We start from the raw sequence: 6,000 nt of genomic DNA on the forward strand, positions 1-6,000 counted from the left end.
AGGGGGTATCTGAACTCCAAAGCCTCCAGGCCTTGTAGCATGCCTGCCATGGATTTGGGAGTATCTGAAGCCCCAGGCTGAAGAGTCTGGAAGGGAGGATGCAAACTTGAATGAATGAGCTCTGCTCAGTTGATCTAATTCAAAATTGATCTGGCCGATTTGGCCCGAGGCATGAACTTTCCAAAAAAAAAAAAGTGAATATATATATTCCTTTACACACGGGGCACGTCAACATGTGCGCATTTAATGCGCAGTAACTGAAAGGACTGCACGGTATCTATATGGGGATTGAGAACAGTTTTCCCAGGAGTGGTTCTTCACTGCAAATCAGCTGATTCACAGGAACTGCATGATGCAGGTATCAAATTTATGCTCGAGTCGGCTTATGTCGCAGTACGGGCATGCACGTGTAGACTCGTGCCCGTACCGTGCAGTCCTTTCAGTTACTGCGCATTAAATGCGCACATGTCGACGTGCCCCGTGTGTAAAGAAATCTGAGATTCATTGGGCCAAGGAGAAAAATAAGCAAGCAGGAGCCTGGTCCTACAGCCCTGCAGTACGGGTGTTGTCACAGATAGGACCTGGGCATGGGGGGCAAGGTTCATGAGTACAGGCACAAGCCTGGGAGGTCCAAGAGCCAAGTGTCACAATCCCGGGAGTCCAGGACCCGAAGATGCCAGGAAAGCAAGGATCAGGAGCCAGGTTAGAAGTCTCCAAGTCAAGAACCAGGACCAGGGGCCAGGACGCGGGCACAGGGGGGCTTGACAAAAGCCTGCTATTTGCTGCAGGCTCCCAGAGCAGTGCTTTACAGGGGCCAGCCAAGGGCATGCAGGCACCCAGGCTATTGGGGCCAGCTGCAGCTTATCTGGGCAGCAATCATGCAAACTCCTAAGAGGCATGCCCCTGCGAGGGGAAGCCTGGCATCCAATGCACTCCACCAACCACAATTTGGGACCCGCTCCCACCACCATCGCCTCCGCCTGCTTCCCCTGCTTGCCTGCCCTCACGGTTTGGACTGGCAGGGGTTGCAGGCTCTGCTTCCAGCTCTTAGCCCAAGGGCTGGTTAGGTTTGGTTTGGAGTCGATAGCATCCTCCTGCCAGAAGGTAATGCAGCAGTGCCGCCCTGTGGTGGGATCTGTAGTTCCCATTTTGAGAACTAAAGATCTGTGACGTCTGCGATAAATGACAAGTTATGGCAAAGAACTGTTAAATAAGATGAAATGTTAAAAGCAACTGTGTGTACGAGACCATATATTATCTTCCAAGTGGATTTGGATTGAAGTCACTGAGTCAGTTTTAGTTGGGCTCCTCTTCTGTGCCCATTGAAGTAAACATTATCGATTATATTTTGGACGCAGGCACATATTATAGTCACAGGTAATGAATCGGTGACCGTGCACATGCAGGTACGGTGTCTGTCCTGCATCCGGTGTTGCTTAATGCTTTTATTAATGATCTAGACCCAGGAACGGCGAGTGAATCAGGTCTGCAGGTGACACAAAGCTTGCAAACGCTTTGGCATATCTGATTAGCATTGAAAGGATCTTGATAGATTGGGGAAGCAGGCATTGGACAGCAGATTGAAACACAGGAGAGACAAATGTCAGGTGCTGCATCTAGGAAGAAACACAGATCTGCAAATACAGAATGGGAGACGATTGTCTAGCGGGTAGCATTACTGTGAAGGATCTCAGGGTTTTGATATAACATGTGCAATGTGATACGGTCACCAAAAGTGGTTGCAATTTTGGGTTTCATTGACAGGATGATGGTATTGAAGACATGAGAGGTGACAGTGCCAATCGACTCAGCACCAGTAAGGCCTCCAGGGGAGCGTTGTGTGCAGTTCTGGGCTCTGCAATATAAGAGGGTTGTTGAAAACCTGGAGAGGGGCAGCGAGAGACAAAGATGATTCAGAGGCTGGAAAGCAGCTGTGTGCAGAACGAGAAGCGAAAACTGCTTGGTGAAAAGGAGAATAAAGGGAACATGCCAGCACTTTTCACATATCAGGAAAGCTTCCATAATGAGGGAGAACAAAGGGTTTCCCTTGCCCCAGCGGGCAGGACAGGAAGCAAAAAATGGGTCTAAACAACAGTAAAGCAGTTTTAGATTAGATCGCAGACAAAACATCCCAGCGGTCAGAAGAGTGGATCCAGCCAAGCAGGGATGTGCGGCAACTCTCAGTGGGGGCAGATGACAGGACAAGGAGCAATGGGTTCAAGTTGCAGCAAGGGAAGTTGAGGTTGAATATTAGGAAAAACTTTCTTGGGAGAGTAGAAAGCACTGGAACAGGGTACCCAGAGAGGTGGTGGACTCTCCATCCTTGGAGGTTTTGAGGACCCGAGTAGACAAAGCCTTGGCTGGGATGATGTAGTTGGGGACAGTCCTGCTTGGAGCAGGAGTTGGGCTAGATGTGACCTCCTGAGGTCCCTTCCAGCCCTCATTTTCTATGATTTGATGAACTCCTTGATTAGAGGCTTTGCAGAAGAAGCTGCATGGGTGTCTGGGAAGCCTAGCACTGCTTGTATCTGTGCAGGAGGGTCGGCTGACATGGGTAGGGGGGCATCCTGCTTGGCAGCCGTGCCACGATTAGCCTAACAAGGTTCTTTGGGTAGATGTGATCTCTTTTACCAGACCAGCTAAATAGTTGGAAAAGTTGTTCTTTGCAAGCTTTTGGGTACAAACACCCTTCTGCAGGCAGGCAGCATCAAATTTACCCTTGCACCCTCCGTGAGTGCCGTTCCCATCCCCTTCCCCTGCCGATCTGCTGCTCTGCTTTCTGCTCCCTGCCCTATCTGCCCCTGCACTGACTTCACCGAGGTGCTGTGAAGGAATAGCACCCAGGAGAATTGACGGGGGAACAGTAACATTTAAGAGGTGCCGAGGCAATTGAGAGGAGGCTGGATTTTAGGCAGACTGTTGAAAACCAATCTGCTTTTGATGCTCTCTACTGTGCTGCGTCTCTGATGAGAGGCAACCCGTGGGCATATCAATACTGGAGCTTTTAGCTGCCCGTGCGTTGCAGCCCTGATTCACACCTTTTACACTGACAGCTTGCACTATTCAAACCATGATTAACATCAGTCACAGTTCACGCTGGGCCACAGCTGGAGTTTAAGGGCAGGGCAAACAAACCCTTGGCTGGGATGGTTTAGACCTGTGTGATTCTGCCTTGAGTAGGGGTTCAACTACATGTCCTCCTGAGGGCCCTTCTAGCCCTACTTTTCTCTGATCCTAATTAGTGCCATGTGTCCATACTTTGCACTTGTGTAAATGGACTTGTAGGACCACAGCTGAACTAGGGTTAAAGGCCCCAGTGCGAGCACGGCCTTTGTTAAGTGGTAGAATATCTGCTCTAAGGTGGTCACGTTTGCACGTGCATGAAGGCACTTCTTCTAATGTGCGTTAAATTTAATACCTCCAATACGACCTACTAAAGAAACATGTATTAGGCTGCCTTAATGCATTGTAACAAATGTGCATGGTTTTTAAGTGACACGTCATGTGCTCTAGCCTATTTTACTGCGCATTAGCTTAATCGCGCAATTTATTTATGTGATGCTTTAATGCGCAGTAAAATAAGCGACTGCTGCACGTGAAAGGGCACATGTAGATGCACCCACTGTCTGAGACCTCCAACAAGCCATCCAGCAAGACCAGATGGACAGTTGTGAGAGGTGGGGGAAGAGGGGAGAAGCCCCAAATATTCAGGGGCATGTAGGCATGTAGGGTTTCTACAAAACCTCTACAAGAGACACACGCCCTGTTTAAAAAGCCACCGCATGTCATCCTTATGTCTGCAGGCAACTGGTCTGTCCCCTTACATGCAGAAGCAATGCCTTTTTGCAACCATCTCCTTCTCACCCGTTCCCCTTTTGAAAATCATTTAAAGCACTTCCTTTTCTTTTCATTTTTGTTATCTCTGGCATTTTCTTTCCCATTGTCTTCCCTCAAACAGCCGACCCGCTTTGAGGTAGTGTACTTAGGGTGAGCCGTGCACCTCCATTGTGTTTTACATCCACTTAACATTGGACATAGTTTTGAGTCCACCATTTGGACACTCTAGAGATGCAACGATTTAGGAGTGACTAATTATGCATTTTCTACAGTTTCTGGAAATCAATGGAAAGGCTACCACGGACTTCAGGGGAGCTGTAGGACTCGCATTAGTCCTCTTTCCATCCCCTTCTCAGGGAAGAGGTATTAAAAAAAAAATTGAGTGAATCTAATTCTGTCCAGAAGATGGCATTGCAATCCACACAGACCCGCCAAAAGGCTCTTTATGAAGGGCTTTAGGTTGTAAAATGTAGTTGCTTTGCTGGTTTTCTATAGAGTCCAGGTGGTGATTATGGGTGTTTGCCTTGTTTGCTTTAGAAATTGAAACACTAAAATAGCCCTTCCTTGAAAAATGAAACCGAAATGTGAATCACAGTGCTGGTTTCCTAAGATAGTTTCATAGTTTCATAGTAGCTAGGGTCAGGAGGGACCTGGACAGATCATCTAGCCTGACCCCCCAGCGTGATACATGGCTGGGGTTTGCTCCAGAGGGTGGTTTATCCAGGCGCGGGTTGTAAAAAACACTTTAGGCCTCTAAGGCGCTTGTACATACACGTGATGGAGACCGAGTTGCAGGAAGACGGAGAGGCAAAATGCCAGAGGCGTAATCCAAGAAATGAGCTGATATTGGAAACCAGGAGCCAGAGAACCAATGCCTTGTTCCACGGGGGAGCTGAGGTCAGAGTCGGGAAGAGCCAAAGCCAAGTGAGGAGCCAGGAGCACCAGCCAGAGCAGCACGCACAAGGCTTGCTGGGATGGACTGAGACTGTCGAGGCACGCCTGTGGCCCGGGGCTGCAGGTGGGCTAAAAAGGGGCACGTGGCACGTTCAGCAGGAGAGCAATTTGCTTCCCTCCACAGAAAACTAGGGCTAGGAACCAGGGGCAGTCGTGATGGATGCTCAGCACATCTGGCCATGCTCGAGCAGAAAATGAGGAGGAGATTCGGGGACAAAGGCTCTGCTCATGGTGTAAAGAGCAGCGCAGCATGAATAAAAGGAGCAGAGTCTGGCTCTAAAGGATGTCATGTCATGTGTAAACTCCCCGGAGCGTTTTCAGGGAACACGACCGTTTCACAGCCCAGGTATCTGAACGCAACTGGGCCTATGCAGCTCCACATGCTTCTGGGACAGGTGCAAGGTAAGTCAAGACCATTAAAGGCATGGAGGCAAATGTGACCTGGTTGCAACCCCTGCAAGACCAGAGCTGGATTTGTCACCGGTGACCTGCAGCAGGAGGAAATAGGTGTCATGCCACCTAACATGTAGTCCAGCGGAAACCGCAGTCTTGAACTAGGCTCCAAGGCCCCGATCCTATCTCAGCACCGAGCCTTGTCGGCATGACAAGCTTTCTACCAGCAGTGAATTGCCACCACAGGAAATGCACTGGAGCATGTCACCACCCGTGCAGCTGCTGGTGGCTTTTAACGGCTCACAAAATCATCCAGGTGCGCTGGCAGGGCGTGAAAAACACCAATAAAAGCACCAGGCATTGAAGATTGCTGCAGCTGCCAGCAAAACAGAGCAGGCAGGCAGGTTGATACGTGCATCTTCCCCATGGAGGGGAAGGGTCCTGGCATTCAGGAGAGGAGGCAGAGGGAGAGGAGGGCTGTCACCAGTGGGCAGCTGAGAGCGTGGACTCGTTTACGGTCCTGTTGGCAGCACTGGGGGGCTCCCAGCCGAACCAGGCAGTGTAAACCAGGCCCGTGGGATTTTAACGTATCCAAATGGGCTCCTAGTCCACCCTGCACAATGGCAAGCATTCTGTGATGGTGCCGAGGCTCCTTATTTGCCTCTTAGTTGCCTCTTTCTTAACAGAAATGGATCTCTACGCTTCCCTAGGAGACTCGCCTTGACCGACTGTGCATGCTCAGAAGCTGAACAATACAGCTGCCTCGGTGCCTAATGCCCCTTCTGCTCCGCTGCAACCCGGTTCTGCCTGGGAAAG

Source organism: Alligator mississippiensis, chromosome 5 (assembly GCF_030867095.1).
Source record: "Alligator mississippiensis isolate rAllMis1 chromosome 5, rAllMis1, whole genome shotgun sequence".
Taxonomy (NCBI): domain Eukaryota; kingdom Metazoa; phylum Chordata; order Crocodylia; family Alligatoridae; genus Alligator; species Alligator mississippiensis.